The sequence below is a fragment of the Eptatretus burgeri genome, chromosome 5 (genome assembly GCF_056783735.1).
Source record: "Eptatretus burgeri isolate ZD-2024b chromosome 5, Ebu_testis_v1, whole genome shotgun sequence".
NCBI classification, from domain to species: Eukaryota; Metazoa; Chordata; class Myxini; order Myxiniformes; family Myxinidae; genus Eptatretus; species Eptatretus burgeri.
Genome location: NC_140965.1, coordinates 27,888,130 through 27,913,760, shown reverse-complemented (window position 1 = coordinate 27,913,760; position 25,631 = coordinate 27,888,130). Strand labels below are relative to the sequence as shown.

Below are 25,631 nucleotides of genomic sequence, written 5' to 3'. Positions count from 1 at the left end.
ACCAAACTAGACTGTGTGGACAACCTGTACTTATAAATTTTTAGTTGAGAAAATCCCATTTTCTAAATTTGGAATATGTCCTTGTGTGTTTCTCACTATCGTAAAGTTGTCATCATGCAATTCTATGTGCAATCAACTGATTGTTCAGCTTAAGACAGACAGGGAATGTAATGTGATGAACCAATGCTGCAGGATCTGTGATATAGTTCCCCCTTTGCATTATGCAATGAACATACCAATGATAGTACAATTTAGCTTTCCCAGCACATGCAAGTAGTCCATCGACCAGCATTAGCTAGTCAAAATTAAAGATCCACAGTGCCTTTTTGAAAATACTAGGCAATTGTGTGCCACACCTTAGCAAAACTCAAAACTCCTGTCCAAAGCATCTGCTGGATTCATGTTAGTTGCTGTCTAATGGTGGACCCTGAGGCACTACTAGTGTGCCGAAGGACCTACCTGGATACAGTATTACAGCGGGTCGGGACTTATTTAGTCTGGCTGTCCAAGAAAACACACGCACGCACGCACACACACACCCTATTGAGGGAACATTATGGAAGCTGCATGTACAAGTTCGTGACCTTTATAATACTATACAGCAACTATAAAGAAACAAAGCAACATTCCCGTAACATGGATCTGGCAAGATGGTGCCGAGGTAGAATACTTACTTTTGAACTTTCATGTCTGGTTTTGAATCATGACCCAACGACAGTACATACGGCGCTGCATCACAAAGTAAACCATCCCTTGGGTCTATGTTGAACTTTGTATCCTGTCTGCTATAATTAGTTGAATGACATTAAAGATGTGAAAGTCTCTTTTGCAATGAGTATGCAAATTATTACCTGCACCTTGACAAAATTCCAAGCTTAAATATTCCTTAACACCATGTTATTCTGCTTGCTATGTCAGTGTGGCCACTGCATAGGCTGAAGCTCCTAAATGTAAATAAATTCACGCACACATGTGCTCACATGTCATCTGTGAATGGCAATCTCTGGCTACAAAGGATAACCATAACAATAAATATTGAGAACTTTAACTGTTTTGCAAATTTGCAGTTGTTGTGCAAAAAGTCTAGGGGAATTTTTTGTGAACTAAACCCACCTTCATTGGTGGTATTGGAAGGTTATCAAGACGATTTCCATCTACAATGGTTCATTGTCATTTTATTTTCCATGATGAATGCGAGAGTGAGAGACCAATCCGACATTGTTGTTGCAGAGGCGTTCACACGCATGGCATATTACCCCAGTGTCAAGTGCCGTTGCCAGATATTTAACTCTGCCACTGAAGGTGAAGGAGGTTATGTTTTCTCCCCTTTCTGTCTGTTTGTTACTTGCAAAATCGAAGATTTTTCAAGTATATTGGTCAGTCGATTTTGTTATTCTGTCTGACTGTCTATTGCCTGCAGGTCACAATTCGAAACCGATCGTCATGAAACTTTACATAGTTGTGGAGGTAGTCTCAACTGAGAAGCCTATTGATTTTAAGGTCAAAGGTCAAAGATCATCTTGAGGGCAAATTTCTGAAATCGTATTTTTTCATACGATTGATTTGAAATTTGAACAGGATTTTCACATTGCATCACTGAATTATGAAACCAAATATTTTTGAGGTCAAAAGGTGAAAGTTCAGGTCACGTCAGGTATGGGAGCATGCACCGCCGGACCAACACATCGCTGCGTCCACTTTCCGCAGGTACTCCAGGGCATCCGTCTGGCCATTCCTCAGGCAGATGCCTGGTCCTTCCCCATCTCCTTGACAGGCTGATCAACCTGCTGCAACCATGAGGCACATGGTTGGCCCATTGAAGAACAGACCTCCACTTACGAGGTCAGACGAATCTACACTCATGAGGCTCCCTCACTCAGAGAATCTGGTGAGCAGAATCAGCATCAGGAAAAAGAGCCACATGTCCATACAGCCACAGTGCAGCTGATGCTTACGGACTATGCAGGTAACAAATCTCATTTGAGTCCTTCTTAGCAACCGCTCGTTGGACCCGAAGTCTGATCAGCGATAGCCAAGGATCTCCAAAGAGACCTGGTACCAAAGGAATTAGTCTCTGTCTCAGATCCCTAGTCAGAGTCCAAGTCTGACATCTGTAGAGCAAGACTGTAAGCACCAAGGACCTGAAGATTTGGACTTTCCTCCTCCTGCATGGGCACCGGCAGTGCCACACCCCATGATCCAGTGAATCCATGACTTCCCAGGCCTGACCAAGACGTTTGTTGACCTCTGGCTCACAGCCAGCAGAGACATGAATACCACTGCCAAGGTAATTGACTCTCTCCATATCCTCAACATCCTCACCACAAACAGGTACAGACAAGATAGCAGCATCCAAGATGTCATTGAAAGCCTGGATATAAGTTTTGACCCAGGAAACCCATAATTCCAGCAGCTCTGACTCCTCATTCAGCACCTTGAGGGCCCCAAAAAGGATATACAGAGTCTTCACAAAGATGACTGCATCATCTTCAAAATCAAGGTCAGAGATCTTGACATTCCTAAACGATACACCGCAGCTTGATCTCTCCACCATCCTCCCCAGAATCCAGTCCATACAAGCGCTGAAAAGTGTGGGGTCCAGTACATACCGTTGACGAACTCCAGTAACAACTGGAAATAAGTCAGAGATGAAACCACCATACTTCACAGCACGCCCAATACCAGAATCAGTTTTGCCAGCACCCCATGAAGACCAGGAATGTTCCAAAGTGCATCCGGATTTACTGGATTGAGCACTTTGCAGAGATTAACACAGGCTACAAGCAGCCCCTGCCGAAACTCTTGTCTGCGTTTGGTGAGGACCCGAAGAGCAAGGATACGGTCAATCATTGACATCTTTGGTGTAAAGCCTGACTGCTCTGGGTGCTGGTTGGTGCTCGAGTAGATGGTGGTGAACCCAATCAAGAAATATCCGAGCAAAGACCTTGCCCGGAACTGATAGCAGCATCACCCCTCGGTAGTTGTTGCAGTCTGAGCGATCACCCTTTCCTTTCCAGAGAGGGACAACAAGGCCCCTCTTCCAATCAGTTGGGATGATGCCTGTGTTCCAGGCAGAGCACAAAACTGCATGCAACGACACGAGTGCAGCATTTCCACCAGCCTTGAGAAGTTCAGCATGGATGCCACAGATCCCAGGAGCTTTACCCCATTTCAACCGGTTCACCACAGTCTGTGTTTCAACAAATGAAGGTGGATCACAGTTGATTGGAGGGTCAGCAATAGGGATAGTAAAACCCTTAACATCCAACTCGACAGCTGCTGGATCAGCCTGGTACAGCTGCTCAAAGTAATTGGCCCAGCGGGCCTTTACTTTGGACTCCTCTCAATCACCCAATGCTCTAATTGCAGCACACCAAGGGACCGACTTGGAGGAATGCAATGCACAAATTCTCCTGGAAGCAGGATGTGAATCTCTTGACCACAGGTGATGCTCCACCCCCTCACAGATTCCTCGTATACAGGCCTCCTTGTCCACCTTTAGTGCACGAACAGTCTTACGCCTAACCTCCCTGAACAGCTCAGCTCTGCCTTTCAGCCTGCTCCTGTGACTGGTCAATGGTATCAAGTGTCAGTTGAGCGATAAAAATTTTCTTCGCCCAATGGTGACTTCCAAGACATCCACAGCCAACATCAAGGACGGTGGTCTTGAAGGCACTCCACAACTGTTCAGGATCCCCCAAAGCACCCAGACCCCCCAAATCTCCACTCAGCCTGTTTGCAAACTCCTCGGCTACCCTCTCATCCTTGAGCTTGCCAACATCCAGCATTGGCTGGGATGGTACCATTCTCCTGGATTTAAGCTGCAATTTCAGAGTTGCTCCAACAAGCCGGTGGTCGGTATTGAGGAACTGAACACTCCGGTAGACCCTGCAGTTCTGGAACATCCTCCATCGACGTCCAGCCACACCACCAGTGTTGGAATACCAAGTCCAGCGATGAGCCTGTTGGCACTGAAACCATAAACCAGCCACCCTAAGTTCATGATATATTGCAAAGTCAAGGAAATTGGTGCTATTCTGTTTCACAGTTCCAGACCCATTGGGACCAACACATGTCTCTTAACCTTCCCGATCAGTTACAGACTATGCATTGAAATCCCAAGACTGGAAGAGTATCTCGCCTGGGGCACTGACCAACCAAAGCCTCGAGCGTGGCAGAGAATGCTTCACGGTGAGATCACACGCCTCAGTCGGAGCTTATCCAGAGACCAGGGAAATGACATCCAAGGATTGACGAATCCTTTGTCTCATAATACGCTCATTGACCGGTGTTACCTCAATTATCATTGGACTCAGCTTATTGGAAACAGCCGCAGCAACTCCTTGGGCATGGTAACCATCAGAGACCACAACAATAGTAGGTGTAACCACCTCTCATGATCTCACTGCAATCCGTTCTCCGAACCTCAAAGAGTGCTGCAATACCAATGACAAAATGCTTGAGTTCAGATGATAACAGAGACAGGTGATCATCCTCTCTTGGGATCAAACACTCCAGGCACCCACCTGACTGGACCACCTCAGATTAACCCAAGGAGACCACCGTCTGGTGGATGACACCTCAGCACCACCAAGACACACAATACTGCAATATGACCTGGGAAGTTTACCCCGTGGTTTCCCTCCTATCATCAATGATTGGAGATTCCAAAGGCTTTGCCTCAATCCCATCATCTGGTGAGCTGCCCTGCGGAGGGCAGCTGCCCAGGAGCCACTCCCACAGAGTGGGTTTTCAGATTTTTTTGTGCTTTTGGAACATTTTGTGTAATGAAGGGTTTTACGGTGGCCGGAGTGCAAATCCTGCCACCAACCTCCTCATAAAAAGTAACCCAACTGCAGGAGGACGTCCGCAGACACAGTTAGGCACTAGATATGGATGACCATTGGGTCACAAGGAGCTCCTCTGCCCGTTGACAGGTTTTGTTTTTAATCCTTTTTGGTGGCCATATCATACACCCTCCTCACCAATAATCTTGGTGGGGGAGACGGTTTCGTTGCCAAAAACACGGCCATGAAACAGGTTAGTACAGGTTGACATCATACTTGTGGCAAGTCACAGATCTAATCTGACCTGACCTGACATCTGATCAAAAAAGGTCAACTCAAGGTCAAGCTTCAAAAATACTCAATTTTCAACTGAAAAATCGTCAATTTACATCTGTGGAAGAAAAATAATTAGATTCATGCATTCTCAATTATATTCACTTTTTCAATTGTTGCCGGTACTTTATAAATATAATTTTTGTACTGTAGTAGAATTGGCTTTTGGTGATGTTTCCCTTTTCTCGAGAGTCTTTTGACCTACATGGTGATAAATGAATATCTTACGATGAAAAAAGGTCTTGCTTGATGCAGAGAAACAGTGTAACCTGGTTGTTAAAACTGCAAACTTTTGCCAGGAGTGTGTCATTCTCTCCCTCACACCCAAAGTGGCCACGTATTGCAGTTCTGAGTTCTTTTGGCATGTGTCTATCAGCTCATCCTGTGGTTAAATTGCCAAATGTCTCACCCTCCCATTTTTTGGATGTCAAATTGTGCACAAGAGGGATTACTTCGGGCTTCTGTTTCAGTGAAGTTCATTTGAGTGTTTCAGTGAATAGTTCTTCCTTCCTGTTTCTTCCTTCAAAATTAAAACCCTTCCCAGAGTTCCTCCACAGCTTTTAATACATTCACACATAGTACACTTGTAAGAATCCCAATGCTACACACCCCTTCAGCTGCACTCTGTGTGAATGTCTTTATAGCTGTGAAGGAACTCTGGGATGGGTTTGAAACAGCAAAGTGCTTACCTTGAGTAGGCCTTCTTATGTTGCTTTCTGCAGCTTTTTCGGCGAGAGGAGTGTGGGAGGTGTCAATTATTTATATAATTCTTGCCACCGAGGTTTGGTTGTTTCGGAGAGAGTCAGCTTATTTCTGTTTCACAGAGCTGATTGGCTATTCCCTCCATCCGCATGTGAGAGATGTGGGTAGGTCTCTCTTTCATATTGCATCTTACGACACAGGGATCAGGATTTGGGTTTCACCATGATTCCGGGCTGCTCTACACCCTGCCCAGTGCAGAGCCCCCGTCCTCAAGCGATCCTCCAACCCAAGCCTCCGAGTAGCCGGATTACAGGCGCACGCCACTACGCCCGGTATATATACATATATATATATATATATATATATATATATATATATATATATATATATATATATATATATATATATATATAAAATACATATGTATACATATATATAAAAATATATATATATACATATATATATATATATATATATATATATATATATATATATATATATATATATATATATATATATACTGTATACATGTATATATACATGTATATATATATATATATATATATATATATATATATATATATATATATATATATATATATATATACATACATATACATATATATATATATATATATATATATATATATATATATATATATATATGAATATATGCTTGGTGTTGACTTAATGGTGAAGGTGGCGGGCTTTGGATCCCAGGGTCCTGTGTTCAAATGCTGCTCAGCTGTTGAATGAATACAAGGTGGGGTGAACTCGGCCTGTCATCATTCCGAGGACAGCAAAATGACTGCAAGCATGCCGGTATACTCTGTCGGAGTGGTGACCCATCCAGGATTGTGCCCAATCGCAAAGGAGACTGATGAAGCAGCACCAACGCTCTGCACAGAGTATAGTCCCAATCTCCTCCTCCTCCTATATGTATATATAAATGTATGGATATATATGAATGTATGTGTACATATATATATATATATATATATATATATATATATATGTATATATATATATACATGCATATATACATATATATACATATATGTATATATATATATATATATATATATATATATATATATATATATATATATATATATATATATATATATATATGTACAGAAGTGTTGCTGATTCGCGCCCGCCGGCGTGCGACGGCCACGTAACTCGAATCGCGGCACGTCGCCCACCGGACGGACAATCCAGTCGTGACCCTCTCGGACTAACGCCGGGAACCAGTCACGGGTGGACCTTTCAGTCTCACCGCGATCGAGCCAATCGGCCCCCGCGTGGGATAGGGTTGCTCGCCAAATTCGACCTACCTAAGTACCCACACGGAGGGTAGACCGGGCGATCGCACCTCGCCGCAGGTCGACTTCGGACACGGGCCACTTAAGCGACCCGTTCCGTACTATCGGGATAACCGAGCGGTGTTATCGTCGGCCTCGACGGTTCGATTAATTATCGGGCGTATTCAGCCCACTACCAACCCTTTACGTGAAGCAAGATGAGGATTCAATGAGAGAAATGACGAAGCGAAGCGGGAAAGCAGTTCAACACAAAACACATTTATTCGCGATGAACGGAAAGCGCACATATACAATTCCACCAAAAGCACATAGAAAAGAAGAGAAACACAATGCAATTCCACCAAAAGCACATAGAAGGAAAAGAAACACAATGCAGAGCTAATACCGACTACGCAAGCACACGGCAACACTTATACAATTTTACTTCACAGACGGCGCCGACAACACATATCCAAAACCAAGAAAAAGAAGAGAACCCTCAAGGATGAGGCGGGCCTGAGGCCGAGACCGGGTCGGGCCTACCCGTCTGGTGATGAGACGCGGAGCGGCGATGGTGCCTCAACTCCGCGGGCCTCGCGGGCAGTGTCTGGTAGGGGGTGGGAAAGGGGCCCCCTTGGTCGCACTATCTCAGCGCGGGGGGAAACAGGAGGGGGTTGCTGATGCTCGGGGTAGGGAGGATTTCTACTCTGCCTCGAGTCCCGCGACGAGCGTCTCCACCTCGACCAGGTCGCGCCGTCGGCCTCCCTGGTGTGCAGCTCCCGGCACCACGCGAGCACCCCCTCGTCTGCCCTCGCCGCCTCTCCACAGCTTCGTCCTCTTCGTTCCGACTCCAACGCACACGACGACGACGACGATGACGACGACGACGACGACCAACTCCTTCTTGCTTCTTCTTCCCAACTCCACCGGCTGCGAAGTCTTAACTCTCTCTACTGACGAACGCGGTCGCTTATATAAGCCCCGTGGCTTCGCTCTCTCATCTTTGACCCCCTGCCTTCGACCTTTCACCTCGCTCCCCATTGGCCCGAGAAAAAGTGGGCGTGAATGCATTTTGATCCATAAATTTGCATATAGTGATCGCCCTCCAACGCCCTGGAGGCGGGGCCAAATCGCCCCTCGCTCACCGATTGGACGGAACAAAAGTGGGCGTGTGTCGTTTTTGATCCGTTTTTGAAGCGGAAAATCCGTGGTTTTGTACACGCTGTTCGGCGCGCGCCCTGCACGAGTCCAACACCGGTACCCACAAGCGGCGCAAGAACGGTGGCGATGCGACGGTTGCGAGGTGTGACGTGAAGCGGCTCCGCGGTGGGTGGTTGATGTTGTGGTTGGTGGTGGTAACAATGGCGGTTGGTCCAAAATAAAGATAGTAAAAGAAAAACGGCTATCCTGAAGAGTCGCAGCACGCATAAATGACGTATTCCCACTAGACAACGGGTTTGGGCCGAAGTACACATATACTTACCGAGATATCTCACCTCAGGGACCTGAATGGTGGTTTGCGAATTTGGTAACCACAACAATATATATATATATGTATGTATATATATATATATATATATATATATATATATATATATATATATATATATATATATATATATATATATATATATATATATATATATATATATATATATATATATATATATATATATATATATATATATATATATATATATATATATATATATATATATATATATATATATATATATATATATATATATATATATATATATATATATATATATATATATATATATATATATATATATATACATGCATACATATATACATATATATACATATATGTATATATACATATATGTATATATATATATATATGTATATATATATATATATATATATATATATATATATATATATATATATAATATATATGTACAGAAGCATTTGTATAAAAATGTGTATATACAAACTGTATGTATATGAAAATGTGTATATACATGTATATACCTGCATAAAATTTTATATATGTGTATGTACATACATATATATGCATAAATTTATATATATATATATATATATATATGTATATATATATGTGTATATATATATATATATATATACATATATATGTAAATATATATGTATATATATATTATCCCTGTGTCGTAAGAGGTGACCAGGGTTGCGTCAGGAAGGGCATCCGGTGTAAAACATGTGCCAAATCACGATGCGGATCATACGGATGATCCGCTGTGGCGACCCCGAACGGGAGCAGCCGAAAGAAGAAGAAGATATATTTGTATATATGTATGTATATATATATATATATATATATATATATATATATATATATATATATATATATATATATATATATATATATATATATATATATATATATATATATATATATACAAACATTTATACATGTATAATTGTGTATATACATATATATATATAAATATATATATGCATACATTTATATGTATATATATATATATATTTTTTTTTTCATGTGTATATATATGCATACATATTCACTTCAGGTCAAAAGTTTTAGAACACCCCCATTTTTCAGTTTTTACTGAAATTTGAGCAGTTCAAGTCCTGTGAATAACCTGAAATGGTACAAAGCTAAGAGGTAAACTGCCAGAGGTTAAAAAAAAAAGTTTTGGTGACCAAAAACTGAAAAAAATGTAAATTTCCGAGTTGGTAAAAAAGGCCCTTTTCAGGGAACAAGTCATGAGTGAGCAACTGACACTGACAAACCAGACATTATCTGCCTAACAGAAACTTTCCTCTCCCAAGACGTGTCTGACTCCCAAGTATCTCTCCCCGGTTACTCCCTCTTACGGTATGACAGGCCTGAGCCTCGTCCTGGTGGAGGTGTTGCTCTCTTCATCAAAGACTCAATTCCTCACTCTCCATGCACTGCTCTCACTCCCCCACACCCCAGGAATACCTCTGGCTTCGGCTTCCCCTCCACTCCCACCTCATGTTTATATGTGTACTGTACCGTCCACCGAACATGATGACTCCATCAACACCTCACTATCCGAAAACATGGACCATCTTCTCTCTTCTCATCCAAACTCTCTCTTCCTCTTATGTGGTGACTTCAATTGTCATCACACCAGTTGGCTAGGTGTGGGTACCTCTCTCACCTGCCATGGCACCTCAGCAAAAGCTTTCTGCGACTCATTGGGACTGACTCAATCGGTCAACTTCCCGACCCGGATCTCAACCAATGGTACTCCATCTCTTCTGGATCTGATTTTGACAAATTTCCCTGACAATATCTGCTGCTCTTCCTTCGCTCCAATTGGTTCTTCTGACCACGTCCTTGTTAAAGTGGACATCTCTCTGGCTGTTATCAGAGAACCACCTCACCGCCGTCGAGTCTGGCATTTCACTCAAGCCGACTGGCAGGGTCTCCAAGCAGCCATCAAACTTACAGACTCGTCTCCTATCACTACTTTCTCAAACAGCAACTCATCCTGGGAATTCTTTCAAAGAAACTTGCTCTCCCTCATGCACAGATTTATCCCCTCTCGTGTTCAGTTGTCCTACCCTTCCTCCCGCCCTTGGTTTACTGAAGCTTGTGGTGAGGCAGTTGTCCTGAAACAACTTGCCTTTGCCTCATGGAAAGAAAACCCAACTGAGGGCAATCTCAGTTCTTTCCACAAAGCTCGGAACAAGTGTGTATCTACCCTCAGGAGAGCCAGAAAACAACATCTTTCTCATCTCAAGTCTGAACTCTCAAACCTCTCTCCCTCCTCAAAATCCTGGTGGCGTTTAATCAAATCTGTTTCTGGTGTATGTTCCCCCTCCATCCCCTCCCTTACCTCAAATGGCCGCACTGCTGATTCCGCACGTGATAAAGCTGAATGTCTAAACTCGGTGTTTGCAGCTAAATCTTGTGTCCTAAACCCATCACTATCTCTACCCACTTTACCCAGTCGCACCCAACTGTCCCTGGACTCTGTGTCCTTTTCTCCTGACAAGGTGGAGAGCTTGCTTTCAAACCTTGAGTCAGATTCTGCAACCGGTCCAGACGGCATCAGCCCACGTGCCCTCGAAGCCTGCTCTTCTGCTCTTGCTCACCCTCTCTCTGTTCTATTCACCCTCTCATTTGCTCAAGGTCATCTGCCATCTGCTTGGAAATCTGCTAACATCACTGCCCTGCATAAAAAAGGTGCAAAAACAGATCCCTGTAACTACAGACCAATCAGCCTTCTCCCAATCATCAGCAAGGTTATGGAATCCATCATCGCTTCAGACATGAAATCCTTCCTCTTCTCCAATGGCTTGATTTCCAATCATCAATTTGATTTCAGACCAGGTCACTCTACCCAGGATATGCTGCTTCTGCTCTCCCATCAATGTATGGAGGTCCTCAATGCCAGACAGGAAATCCGAGCCGTATCCCTGGACATATCACGTGCTTTAGACACAGTCTGGCACCCTGCCCTACTCACCAAACTCTCTTCCCATGGTATTCAAGGCCATCTCCACTCATGGCTCGCAGACTTCCTCTCGTGTCGCAGTCAACGTGTGGCCCTAAATGGAGTTCTTTCATCCCCTCTTCCTGTGCAGGCTGGAGTTCCTCAAGGTAGCGTTCTGGGCCCTGTTCTTTTTCTGGTTTTCATCAATGATCTCTCGGACTCTCTGGAAAATCCTCTATTTCTCTTTGCCGACGACTCCACCCTCTGCCGTACCATCTGTCATCCCTCAGACCGGCAAGCAGCAGCTTCTTCGCTCACTGCAGATCTGGATAAAATCACAAACTGGTCCAACACGTGGAACATGTCTTTCAATCCAGACAAATCTCACACTCTCACTATGTCTCTTCGAAAGGATCGTTTACAAAACCCACCCATCCACTTTCTCAACAATCCTCTGGAAGAAGTCTTTTCTTTCAAGCTTCTGGGTCTCACTATCTGCCATGACCTTTCCTGGGAAAGTCACATTTCCAACCGCGCCTCATAAGCCAGTCGCCGACTGGGAATCCTCCGTCGTGCAAAGTCCTTCCTCGGCCCTCTTGAGCTCCTGACCACTTACAAAGCTTTTGTCCATAGCCTGATGGAGTACTGCTCTCCCCTCTGGGCTGGTGCTCCTGCCTCCCACCTTTCTCGGCTTCACGCTGTCGAAACCAGGGCATTTAAGATCATCGGCATCTCCCGCAATGAAGCTGAGTCTTTGGGCCTCTCACTCAATCACCGCAGGTTGGTCGGTGGTCTTTCTGTCTTCTACCGACTCCTCTCCAGCCTTGCCCCCCCCTGCTCTCTCTGCGATTTGTCCCCACCACATTTCCACAGGGCGCTCAAGGTCCGCCAACAACCCCCTTCTGGTAAAACTACCAAAATCACGAATCACTGCTCATCTTCACTCTTCCATTCCTCTTTTTTCCTGCCTTTGGAATAAACTTCCTCACTCTATTCCTTCCCATTCTTCCCTCCAGGCTTTCAAAACAGCTGTTCACCACCACCTCTTATCTTCCCCCATCCAAATCCTCGATCTTTTCTACCCCCGATAATCCACCCAAGCCCACTTCCTTCATTTCTCCTGCTTTCCTTCCTGAAAGTCCCTGTAATGTCCATCTTCTCTTCACCATGTTCCCCGTCCCATCCCCATCCCTCTCCCTTCCACAGTTCACCTAATGTGTCTGTTCCCCACTGTTTTGTCCCTTCCACTCCCGCCCCTCTTGTCTCATGCCTCCTTGCTGTGAGTTGTGTGTTAGCTCTCATACGAGCCTCGACCAAGGTATACAAAAAAAAAAAATTAAAAATTAAAAAAAACTGCAGCTGTTCTGCAACAATGGAAGTAAATTAAGCCTTGAATGTTGATGCAAACAATTCCTCCAGGTGTCCCAACTTTTGTTGATTAGTTACAAACCCTCTGTCTGTATAAAAGCAGTGTTGGAACAGACTGTGTTGCCACACCCTCTGAAGCATTATTTGGATAATATTTCACTTCAGGAAGTAGAAAATTGCTGTCCTAATGGCAAGAAAAAGACAATTAACAAAGGAAGACAGACAGACCATTACAACCCTGAAAAGTGTTTGTCTTTCCTTTCGAGAAATTGCAAAGCAAGCCAAGGTGTCAGTGAGTACAGTTTCCTTCACTATCAAAAGGCACTTTGAAACTGGAGGAAACTCTAACAGGAAGAGATCTGGCAGACCCAAAACCACAACACAATCAGAAGACAAGTTTCTGAGAGTCAACAGCTTGCGTAATAGGCGGCTCACAGGACAGCAGCTTCAAGTACAGCTTAACACTGGTCGAAGTAAGGAAGTCTCAGTTTCAACTGTGAAGAGAAGACTTCGAGCTGCAGGTATGACAGGTCGAGAGGCAGTAAGAAAGCCATTGCTAAGATGGCAAAATAAGAAAAAGAGGCTTACCTGGGCCATGAAGCACCGCCAGTGGACTGCTGAGAATTGGAAGAAGGTTTTATGGACTGATGAATGAAAATTTGAAATCTTCGGTTCATCACGCAGGGTTTTTGTACGCCGTCGAGTTGGTGAAATAATGGTTTCTCAGTGAATGACACCAATTGTCAAACATGGAGGAGGAAGCGTAATGATCTGGGACTCTTTTGCTGGATCCAGAGTCGGCGATTTGCACAGAGTGACTGGCACCCTGAACCAAAAGGGCGACCACAGCATTTTGCAGCGCCATGCAATACCCTCTGGTCTATGCCTTGTTGGTCATAGGTTCATCCAACAGCAAGATAACAACCAAAAACATACCCCAGGCTATGTCAGAACTACCTGAGAAGAAAAGAAAATGACGGTCGACTTCAAATCATGGAATGGCCAGCAGAGTCTCCAGACTTAAACCCCATTGAGCTGGTTTGGGATGAACTGGACAGAAGGATGAAAGAAAAGCAACCTACAAGTGCAACACATTTGTGGGAACTTCTGCAACAGTGTTGGGAAGAACTTTCCAAACAATATTTGATTTCCATTGGAGAAAGAATGGCACGAGTATGTTCGGCTGTTATATCTGCAAATGGTGACTACTTTTATGAGTCAAACATTTAGATTAAATTTTGTTCAATAAAACGATTCCATGATTTATTTTTATCTGAAATTGTTCATTTGTTCTATGCTTTAATATCAGAGTACATTGAAACATTAAACTGCTTAAATTTCAGTTAAAACTGGAAAATGGGGGTGTTCTAAATCTTTTGACCGGTAGTGAATGTATATATGGATATATATGTATGGATGGATATATATGTATGGATGGATATATATGTATGGATGGATATATACATATATATATATATATATATATATATATATATATATATATATATATATATATATATATATATATATATATATATATATATATATATATATATATATATATATATATATATATACATATACACATATGGATACAAACAAACACGATATAATAGTGACCGAAGCTTTTCGTGCTGCACTCTTCAGGGTTAAAAAAGGTGCTACCCACCTCACAAACCAGCAATAACTTTTTATGAGTTTAAGTGCCGATGTGAAGCTCGGTACGTGGGCCGCACAACACTAATATTTGCTGATCAGATCAAACAACACATCCCTTGGCGATTTGAAGAAAGATTGTGAGGGATAGAACAAAACCAGTGTGAGCATGTGGAAATATCCAGCAACCGCGGGCCACTGTACCTGCTTCATCTGCCATTGCACAGCACTTAGTTGCCCACCCAATTTGTGCAGACCAGTACAATGCAGATATGTTCAGGATATTGAGCCGAGGTCGGAGCTCATTTATTTTACATATGTTGGAAGCAACCTTCATCCTTTCCACCGATCCAATATTATGTCATCCAAATCAATTTGCACGATCTCTGTCTCTCTTTCAGCATGGAAAGATCAAGGGAAATACCATAACAAATGGTGAATGGACTTTAGGGGAAACCCATCCCCCCTCTCTCCAGGATGCTGTTGCAAACGTCAATCATCGACGAACTCTGCTCCAGCCAATGGGAGCTTGAGGTAAAGATGATGAGCCAACCAATGGGCGTTCGGATTAACTGTGACGTCATTACGGTTGAACCAATCAGTGTCTACCTTATTGAGACCTGCGTAGAAAGCACACGCCTTCACTTCCTCCTTCACTTGCTGCTATTTTTACCCTGAAGAGTACAGCTCGAAAAGGTTTGGTCACCATTATGTCATGTTTGCTTGTATCCATATTAAAGTTCTGTCATACCAAACATCTGTTTATATATAAATATATATTTATATATAAACATCTGTTTATATATATATATATATATATATATATATATATATATATATATATATATATATATATATATATATATATGTATATATATATATATATATATATATGTATATCCATACATAAATATATATCCATATATTCTGTACATACATATATAAATATATGTATATGTGTGTGTGTCTGTATGTATGTATATATATATATATATATATATATATATATATATATATATATATATATATATATATATATATATATATATATATACCATGATATGTCAAAAAGTTTTGGACGAGTTATGCCAAAACTTGGTGGATGAGTTGGGTTGGTGACAAGAACAAGCCAATTAGATTTTGGTTCTGGTTGGGATGAAGATCCTGCTAATTGGTAGGATACAAAACATAAACTGTTCAACTTGGCGAAAGTATGTGCTCTGCTGAGTGCCGTTGTTATTATATTTCTATCGCTGGAGGCACTGGTTGGCCAAATCAGCAGTTCCTGAAAGCAAAATCCACAGTACTTTGAAAGCCGAGACCAGGGGTTCCCAAACCCCAGGTCGTGACCCAAACTTGAACCCCCCCCCCAAAAAAATCTCATTTTTTGAGGGGGGGTTTCATGTTAAAAGAATTTTCTCTGACAATTTTTATCATAGGTACACGAGGTACCAGTATCATTTGGGTTGCGAGGCAAATGTGATTTCAAATTTTGGGTCATGGACAAATAAGTTTGGGAACCACTGGCCTAGACTAACCACAGTACCAGACATTTTGGGTGTAATTTAGGAAGAAAATGTAATAATGAAGGAACCATGACAAACTTCCTCCACTAATCGAAGCTGGAGGCGGTGATAGGGCTATTATATTCACAATTCTCAAAGTGAAATGAACCTCTGCATAACACCCACGAGGCATTCTCAATGAACATTTTCCTCCAAAGAAAGCATTCCCCGACAGCTGCTGCCCTCCTCGCTCCCTCTCAAACAGAAATCTTCTGAAGCAAATCATTCATTACATTAGTCTGCAATCAACAGGTGATTCCCAGTGGGTGGCAGGATCTTGGCATAATGTGTCTATATGGTGTTGTATATTGATTGGCTGGAAGGAGAGCCTGGAGGTATGTGAACTTGGCTCTGAGCTATCTTACCTAGGTTAAAATATTGGCACAGCTATAAACTCTGTCAGCCTGGTATTTCATGTGTTGGACAACACATTGATTGGTCAAACATCTGCCAGCACTAGCTGATGAACATTAAATATTCAATGGAGTCCATTGCACAGAGTAGGCAAGATATCGCCAAATTTCAAATTACTGCCATCTTCAGTCTAAAATCAGGTCTCAACCTGGCCAACCGCTTACAAGGAATAATAAGGAAAGAAGATGCAGAAGTAGTCAATTCAGTCCATCATGCCTGTGCAACACCAATGCCTGACCTGAATTGACAGACAGATCAGCAAAGAATATATATATACACATATATAAATATATATATACATATATATATATATATATCTTCTTCTTCTTCTTTCGGCTGCTCCCGTTAGGGGTCGCCACAGCGGATCATCCGTATGATCCGCATCGTGATTTGGCACAGGTTTTACGCCGGATGCCCTTCCTGACGCAACCCTGGTCGCCTCTTACGACACAGGGATATGGTACACCTATTTTAACCGGGGTATACACCGGCCCAGTATACTGGTACTCATTTCGCCGACCTCGGAAGGATGACAGGCTGAGTCAACCCCCTGGTGTATTAATTCAGTGGCCCAACGGGGCTTGAACTCAGGACCTTTTAGATCCCAAGCCGCTGCCCTAACCACTGTGCCAACACACCAGGCTATATATATATATATATATATATATATAGATATATATATATATATATATATATATATATGTATATATATATATATATATATATATATATATATATATATATATATATATATATATATATATATATATACATATATATATACATATATATATATATATATATATATATATATATATATATATATATATATATATATATATATATATATATACATATATATATATATATATATATATATATATATATATATATATATATATATATACATATATATATATATACATATATATATATATATATATATACATATATATATATATATATATACATATATATATATACATATATATATATATATATATATATATATATATACATATATATATATACATACATATATATATATACATACATATATATATATACATACATATATATATATACATATATATATATATATACATATATATATATATATATATATATATATATATACATATATATATATATATATACATATATATATATATATATATATATATGAAAATTTACCCTTGAGCTGCTGTGGTGACACAAATTTGCATTCCATTATGGCCATTGCTGGATAAATTTTCATAAGTTGGCAACACAATCAGCCAAAGGGTTAAGGGTTAACAGTTGAGAAATAGTGTTGCAAAGTAAAATATCTGATTTGTGTGTGCACCATGCAATGGAGGAACATGATTTTAAAGGGGAACCAAAACACTCAGACCATGTCGATGCTATTCCATCCCTTGATATCCCATAAAATAGATATGATGTTTCTTTTTCCAATTTGCAATTAAAAGTCAGGATCTTCTTATTCTTCATGCTTCGCCGTTACGTCACACCCGGGAGTCGACCGCCATATTCGTACTGTCTCAGGGTTGCATCGCGGTCTGATTTATCTTAAACGGCGAATTATTTTTAATTTGCCACAAATATGCTGAGTCGATGCATCCTTGGTAGTAGTTGTAATACAAACCGAGATGATTTCATGCCACACCAATGGCTGAAAGACCCTAAGTTTGCAAGAAATTGTACTAAGTTTTGCTGAAATACCAAAATGTGGATCGGGCCGAGAAAATGTTGGCTTTTGTGCTTGGAACATTTTACAGCACTGTTATGAAACAATATTGTGGTTATCTGCCACGATCAAGAGAGGATGCCATCCCCACGATTAATCATAAGAAATGGCCATCCCTCAAAACTGTAAGATCGCCTCAAACCATCTACCTGCACGTGTACACTGGCGATTTGAGTGGTGAATCAAATACCTGTATTGGCTTGCTGGTGACCGATCTCACCTCGACAGTGGGACACAGCACAGACACGATGCAGTGCAGAAACGGCACAGACATGACACGGCATGGCACAACACAACCACAGACACGACAGTGGGACATGGCATGGAGATGACATGCACGGCACGACACGACCACAGACACGACGGCGGGACATGGCACGGACACGACAGTGGGACACGGCATGGTACGGGCATGATGGTGGGATACAGCATGACGGTGGGACGCGGCACAATATGGCACAGACATGATGATAGGACATGGCAGGGAAACAGCACGGACATTACCACAGACACAAATGGCGTACTGGGCAAGTATGAAACGGCATGGTCCCATAACACAAAAGACAGCTGGTCAGCCTGCGATGGTGTGACAAAGCATTCATCACCCATTTTGTTGGCGGTGTCCGAGTGTGCCTGGGCGGTGTGCAAGTTTGCCTGAGAGGTGTCTGTGCTGTGCTGTGTCGTGGCATGTCCCACCGTCATGTCCGAGGGGGAAAAAAAATTCCAACCTCGAGTGTTCATGCTTTTATTTTGTTTCCGCACATGCGATAAGCTTGAGAATCTCTTAATCTGAGCCAAGACATCTGGAGTATCAAACAATGTGCGAATTGGACAAATGAACACTTTTTAAGTGTTTGGTTTTTTTTGCAGTCTTAACTGCTGCTGAGGTCAATTCCACAGTTTTAAATTTTGAAATTTGGTTCAGGTAAAGAGATTCGAGAGCTCATTGCATTTCAGCTGCAATGCTTATAAACATCCAGAGTTTTATGAGCATAAAATGGGAAGGGGAATGGAAGGAGGTAAGCATGAAATAAGAGGAAGGAAAGACAGACATGCAGTGGAGCATTAATTACGATTCATACGTCTCATCAGAATGATTCTGCATAGAATAACAGTGAAGATGGAAACAAAATAAAGTCTGAAATACATTTTCTACCGATAATACTACAAACACCGTCCGGACACTTCTGGAGACAAATCCTGTCTGGTAACATCCGGAGACAACCACCATCCGGAGACAACCACTGGCCGGAGACTTCCGAAGATGACCATATTCGTACCACATTTGTGGTCACCACAGCGGATCGAGACATGTCCCGAGATAACCACCGTCCAGACACATCCGGAGTATCAATAATGTGTGGATACAACTCTCTGGATGTCTATAAGCATTGCAGCTGAGATTCGATAAGCTCTGGAATCTCAAAATCTGAACCGAATTTCAAAATTTAAACTGTGGAATTGAACTGAGCAGCAGGTTATACCACGAAAAAAAAAGTGTTTATTTGTCCAATTCACACATTGTTTCATACTATGGATGTCTCTGGACATCTCCAGACGGTATTTAGTATGACCCATCCAGCCGTTCCTTATCAACCATTTTGTTGGAGTGCTTGCTTGAGTGCTCAATAGCGGTGGGTAGAGTCGATTCCAAAGTACTCGATTCCAACCATAGAATTGAAAGGAATCGAGTTGTGAACTGGAATTGATGACGATTCCGAGCAATTCCTACTTCATAGAAAGAAGTATTTTTTTTCTTCTTCTTCTCTGTTGGACATGTTCCGGTTACGCATGGCCTGGTAATATATTAATTGAAAAAGAACCCCCCCCCCCCCCCCGGAGCATCCAGCTTTCAATATAGCAGCAAAAGCAAATCACTTGTAAACTAAACACACCTCAAGGGTGTGTTACAAGACATTTATAGTTGGCCGCTAAAGTGTGCTGATTGCTTTGCTGATCGATGGATGGATAGACAATACATTGACTGATAAAGTTTTAACATGTCGTTCAAAAGGTCCAGAAGTGCAGGTTGGAACAATTTTGGGAAGGTTAAAGAAAGTCCAAAAGTTGCACGCCCACTTTGTGCATTGGACCTTTCTCATAACTGTAATACATCCAATATGCTTAAACATTTGAAAACCAAATACGAGAGAGAGAGAGAGAGAGAGAGAGAGAGAGAGAGAGAGAGAGAGAGAGAGAGAGAGAGAGAGAGAGAGAGAGAGAGAGAGAGAGAGAGAGAGAGAGAGAGAGAGAGAGAGAGAGAGAGAGAGAGAGAGAGAGAGAGAGAGAGAGAGAGAGAGAGAGAGAGAGAGAGAGAGAGAGAGAGAGAGAGAGAGAGAGAGAGAGAGAGAGAGAGAGAGAACGAGAGAGAACGAGAGAGAACGAGAGAGAACGAGAGAGAACGAGAGAGAACGAGAGAGAACGAGAGAGAACGAGAGAGAACGAGAGAGAACGAGAGAGAACGAGAGAGAACCTCTTAGTTATGTTTGAAAATGCGGATTCAAAGAAACCAAAGTCTGCAACAGCAACAAGTTCACTTGCACAATTGATGATGGAAAGTACTTTCACCCCGGGATCATCCCGGCACGCTGCCTTCCCTTTCCCTCATGCTGCCACCCCCACCCCTTATGCTGCCTTCCCCTCCCCTCATGCTGCCTTCCCCTCACCTCACACTGCCTTCCCCTCACCTCACACTGCCTTCCCCTCACCTCACGCTGCCTCCCCCTCCCCTTACGCTGCCTTCCCCTCCCCTCGCACTGCCTTCCCTTCACCTCACACTGCCTTCCCCTCACCTCACACTGCCTTCCCCTCACCTCATGCTGCCTTCCCCTCCCTTTATGCTGCCTTCTCCCCCCCTTATGCTGCCCTCCCTTCTCCTACCCTCTTGCTGTCTTCCCTCCCCTAATGCTGCCCTGCTTTCTGCTATCCTCACGCTGCCTTCCCTTCTCCTACCCTCACACTGCCTTCCCTTCTCCTACCCTCACACGGCCTTCCCTTCTCCTACCCTCACGCTTCCTTCCCTTCTCCTACCCTCACGCTTCCTTCCCTTCTCCTACCCTCACGCTGACTTCCCTTCTCCTACCCTCACGCTGACTTCCCTTCTCCTACCCTCACGCTGACTTGCTTTCTACCCTCACGCTGCAATGACTTCCCCTACCCTCACGCTGTAATGACTTCCCTCCCCTCATGCTTCCTTCCCTTCCCCCCACACCTTCTCGCTCCCCCACCCCTCCTTGCTCCCCCACCACTCCTCACTCTATCCTTGCTCCCCATCCTCACTCTCCCCTCCCACTCCCTCACCCTCCTCTTTCTCCACCCAACCCCTCCTCTCTAACCTCCCCATCACTTTGTAATCCCATCAGAGAAGGGACTGATGATAATTGTTTGTATATAATCTAATATAAAAAGCTCATTATAACCACTGACTCACTGACTGATATTACAGATCGGTACTTTCCAGGTGATGTCGAAAGCTGAACTTTTGCGTGGTGATGGACATCGAAGCTGATACACTGGGAAAAAACACAGAATCGTCAGACTACGTCTCCAAATGAAAATATAACAAATGAAAAAAATGTCGGTGAGCGACCAGAGACGAAGCGTCAGCAGGGAAATTTTTACGTGTCGATGGACATCGAAGCTGAAACATCAGGAAACATCATAGAGCTGTCAGAAATGAAAACTCAAATGCAGGTGAGCGACCTGAGACAATGGGGAAGCACTGTTCATATGCTTACACAATGTGAAAGCACATCATGCATGTGTGTATGTATATGTATATATGTATATATATATATATATATATATATATATATATATATATATATATATATATGTATGTATGTATATATACATAGGTATATCTATGTATGTATATCTATGTATATCTATGTATGTATATATATATATATATATATATATATATATATATATATATATATATATATATATATATATATATATATATGCATATCGATATCTATATCTCTTCTTCTTTCGGCTGCTCCCGTTAGGGGTCGCCACAGCAGGTCATTCGTATGATCCGCATGGTGATTTGGCTTCGTTTTTATGCCGGATGCCCTTCCTGACAACCCTGGTCGCCTCTAACATCATAGGGATATGGTACACCTATTCTAACAGGGCATACACCGGGCCCAGTACACTGGAAGGATGGCAGGCTGAGTCAACCTCCTGGTGTGTATTAATTCAAGCGGCCAACGGGGATTGAACTCAGGACCATTTGGATCCCAATGGATCCCAAACCGCAACCCTAACCACTACGCCAACACCAGGCTATCTATATCTATATCTATATCGAAAAATATATATGTATATATATATATATATATATATATATATATATATATATATATATATATATATATATATATATATAGTTACGGGTTTCCGCCGCGTTCGGCGTGCGGACGGCCGCTTCAGCCCAATCGCGGTCGCGCGCCCACCGAAGGCGACAATCCAGTCGTGACTTTCCGGACCAACCCCAAAATCCAGTCACGGATGCTTTAACGCATCATAAACCAGTCAATACTCTGTCCACGCGCTACAGGGTCGATTGCCGAATTTCCTAACTATTCGCGCAGACAGAAATACCGAGAATTTATACCTCGACGGGACCTGCACGAAAACGAGCCACTTCAGCGGCTCGTTCCGTATGCGAAGCCGAGCGGTTATATATCGCCAAGTCCCGTCGGACAAGATTTACTTTTATACAGCTTTAAAAGCCAGTTAATATCCCGAGCGCACCATGGCGGTCAATGGCAGGAAGGGACGCAACGAACAGGTTGACATTCAAACAATGGGGCATTTATTTGCAGTAGGCATGCAGTCAATGATTGGGGGGATGGAGACAAGACACGAGCAAAAGCCTACAGCCGAGTTCTATTTGGAATGTACAAACACGTACTTACAATTCTACTTAGAGACAAGGCGCCACAGACTTTCATACAAAAACCCAAGAAAGAAAAGACACGGGCTCGTAAGCCTTTAATATTCCTCAGAGCCGGAATGACCGAAAGGCCGGGCCGGTTACCTCGCCGCCCCTCGGTGGCGACTCATTGGGCTTCGGGTTGGCGCCCCTCGGTGTCTCCGTCTCGCTGGCTCGTTGCCAACGTGGCAGCGGCTTCGAATGGTGGCTTGGTGGGTCAAGGGCCTTGCGACGCAACCGACTCTCCACTGCCGTCTGGCTGCTCTCCAAGGCTTCTCCCACGAGCTACTGCTCCAGTGATCTCGACCCACCAACGACTCGACCTCTCCCACCAACTCCACGACAACACTCAACTTCCTCCAACTCAACTGCTTTATCGGCGTCCCAATGCGGCTTTTTATCGGGTCTGCGGCGTTCGCCCCTCCCTTCCCGGCGTGTGGGGGAAAATCCTTGGGAGGGAGATTGGTATGTGCTTACACCTTTTTGAGGGTGCCACCCCAACCGTCAAATCTTCTTCTTCGGGTGGCTTTCTGGGAGTGTTGTTCTTGTTTGTAGAGGAGGGTTGTTCTTCTTCAAGGCAAAAGGCCGTTTTGATCTGGTTATGTTTGTGGAGATGCCGTGGTTGTAGACTTTGTGGAGTTGTGATGGAGGTGGCGTGGTTGTGGAGTTTGTTTTGAATAAAAGATAGCAAAGAATAACGGCAAACTCAAAGATTCACAGCCCAGCACACGAACAAATCCTGTTATACAGTGGTGGGGCAATCTATCCTGGAACACACACTTAGCAAAATAACTGATCTCTGGGGAACCTGAATGGTGCTCTGTGAATTTCCACCACCGTAACAATATATCTATATATATATATATATATATATATATATATATATATATATATATATATATATATATATATATATATATATATATATATATATATATATATATATATATATATATATATATATATATATATATATATATATATATATATATATATATATATATATATATATATATATATCCACACACACACACACACACACACACACACACACACTCACACACACACTCTCACACACACACACACACACACACATATATATATATATATTTATACATATATATTTATATATTTATACATATATATGTATATATATATGCATATCTTCTTCTTTCGGCTGCTCCCATTAGGGGTCACCACAGCGGATCATTCGTCTCCATTTCGCTCTATCCTCCACATCTTCCATTGACACTCCAACCACCGGCATGCCCGCCCTCACCGCATCCATGAACCTCTTCTTTAGCCTTCCTCTTCTCCTACCTGGCGGCTCCATCCTCAGCATCCTTCTCCCGATATACTCTGCTTCCCTCCTGTGCACATGTGCAAACCATCTCAATCTCGCCTCTCTCACTTTGTCTCCAAACCGTCCTACCTGCGCTGTCCCTCGAATATACTCATTCCTTATCCTGTCCATCCTCGTCACTCCCAACGAGAATCGCAGCATCTTTAACTCTGCCACCTCCAGCTCCGCTTCCTGTCTTTTTGTTAGTGCCACCGCCTCCAAACCATACAACATAGCTGGTCTCACTACCGTCTTATATACTTTCCCCTTCACTCTTGAAGCTACCCTTCTGTCACAAATCACTCCTGCAACTCTTCTCCACCCACTCGATCCTGCCTGCACTCTCTTTTTCACTTCTCTCCCACACTGTCCATTATTTTGGACAGTTAATTCCAAGTATTTAAACCCATCCACCTTCCCCACCTCAACTCCTTGAAACCGCACCATACCACCACCCTCCCTCTCATTTACGCACATGTACTCCATCTTACTCCTACTGACTATCATTCCCCTTCTCTCCAGTGCGTACCTCCACCTCTCGAGGCTCGCCTCAGCCTGCTCCCTACTCTTCCTACAGATCATGATGTCATCCGTTAACATCATAGTCCATGGAGACTCTAGTCTGATCTCGTCCGTCAACCTGTCCATCACCATTGCAAACAGGAAAGGGCTCAGAGTCGATCCTTGGTGCAATCCCACTTTTACCTTAAACCGGTCCGTCATTCCTACCGCACACCTCACCGCTGTCACACTGTCCTCATACATATCCTGCACCATCCTCACATACTTCTCCACCACTCCCGACTTCCTCATACAATTCCACAACTCCTCTCTTTGCACCCTGTCATCAGCTTTCTCTAAATCCACAAACACACAATGTAACTCCTTCTGGCCTTCCCTATACTTCTCCATCAACATTCTCAAAGCAAACATCGCATCAGTGGTCCTCTTTCCTGGCATAAACCCATATTGCTGCTCACAGATCGTCACCTCTCCTCTCAACCGAGCTTCCACTACTCTTTCCCACAACTT

The 25,631-nt window shown here is 42.8% G+C and overlaps 1 protein-coding gene and 1 long non-coding RNA gene across 2 annotated transcripts in view; one reads left to right on the top strand and one right to left on the bottom strand.

Annotated features, from left to right (window-relative positions):
* The window catches only part of LOC147026129 (neuromedin-K receptor-like), a 66,394-nt gene that overhangs the window by 36,369 nt on the left and 4,394 nt on the right, over window positions 1-25,631 (bottom strand). The gene's annotated exons all lie outside the window — the stretch shown is intronic.
* LOC147026128 (uncharacterized) overlaps window positions 15,209-25,631 on the top strand; it is a 37,713-nt gene continuing 27,290 nt past the window's right edge. Inside the window, exons 1-2 of the long non-coding RNA XR_015058123.1 lie at window positions 15,209-15,282; window positions 21,773-22,005. This is a non-coding gene — a long non-coding RNA (uncharacterized LOC147026128). The remainder of the gene's footprint in view (window positions 15,283-21,772; window positions 22,006-25,631) is intronic.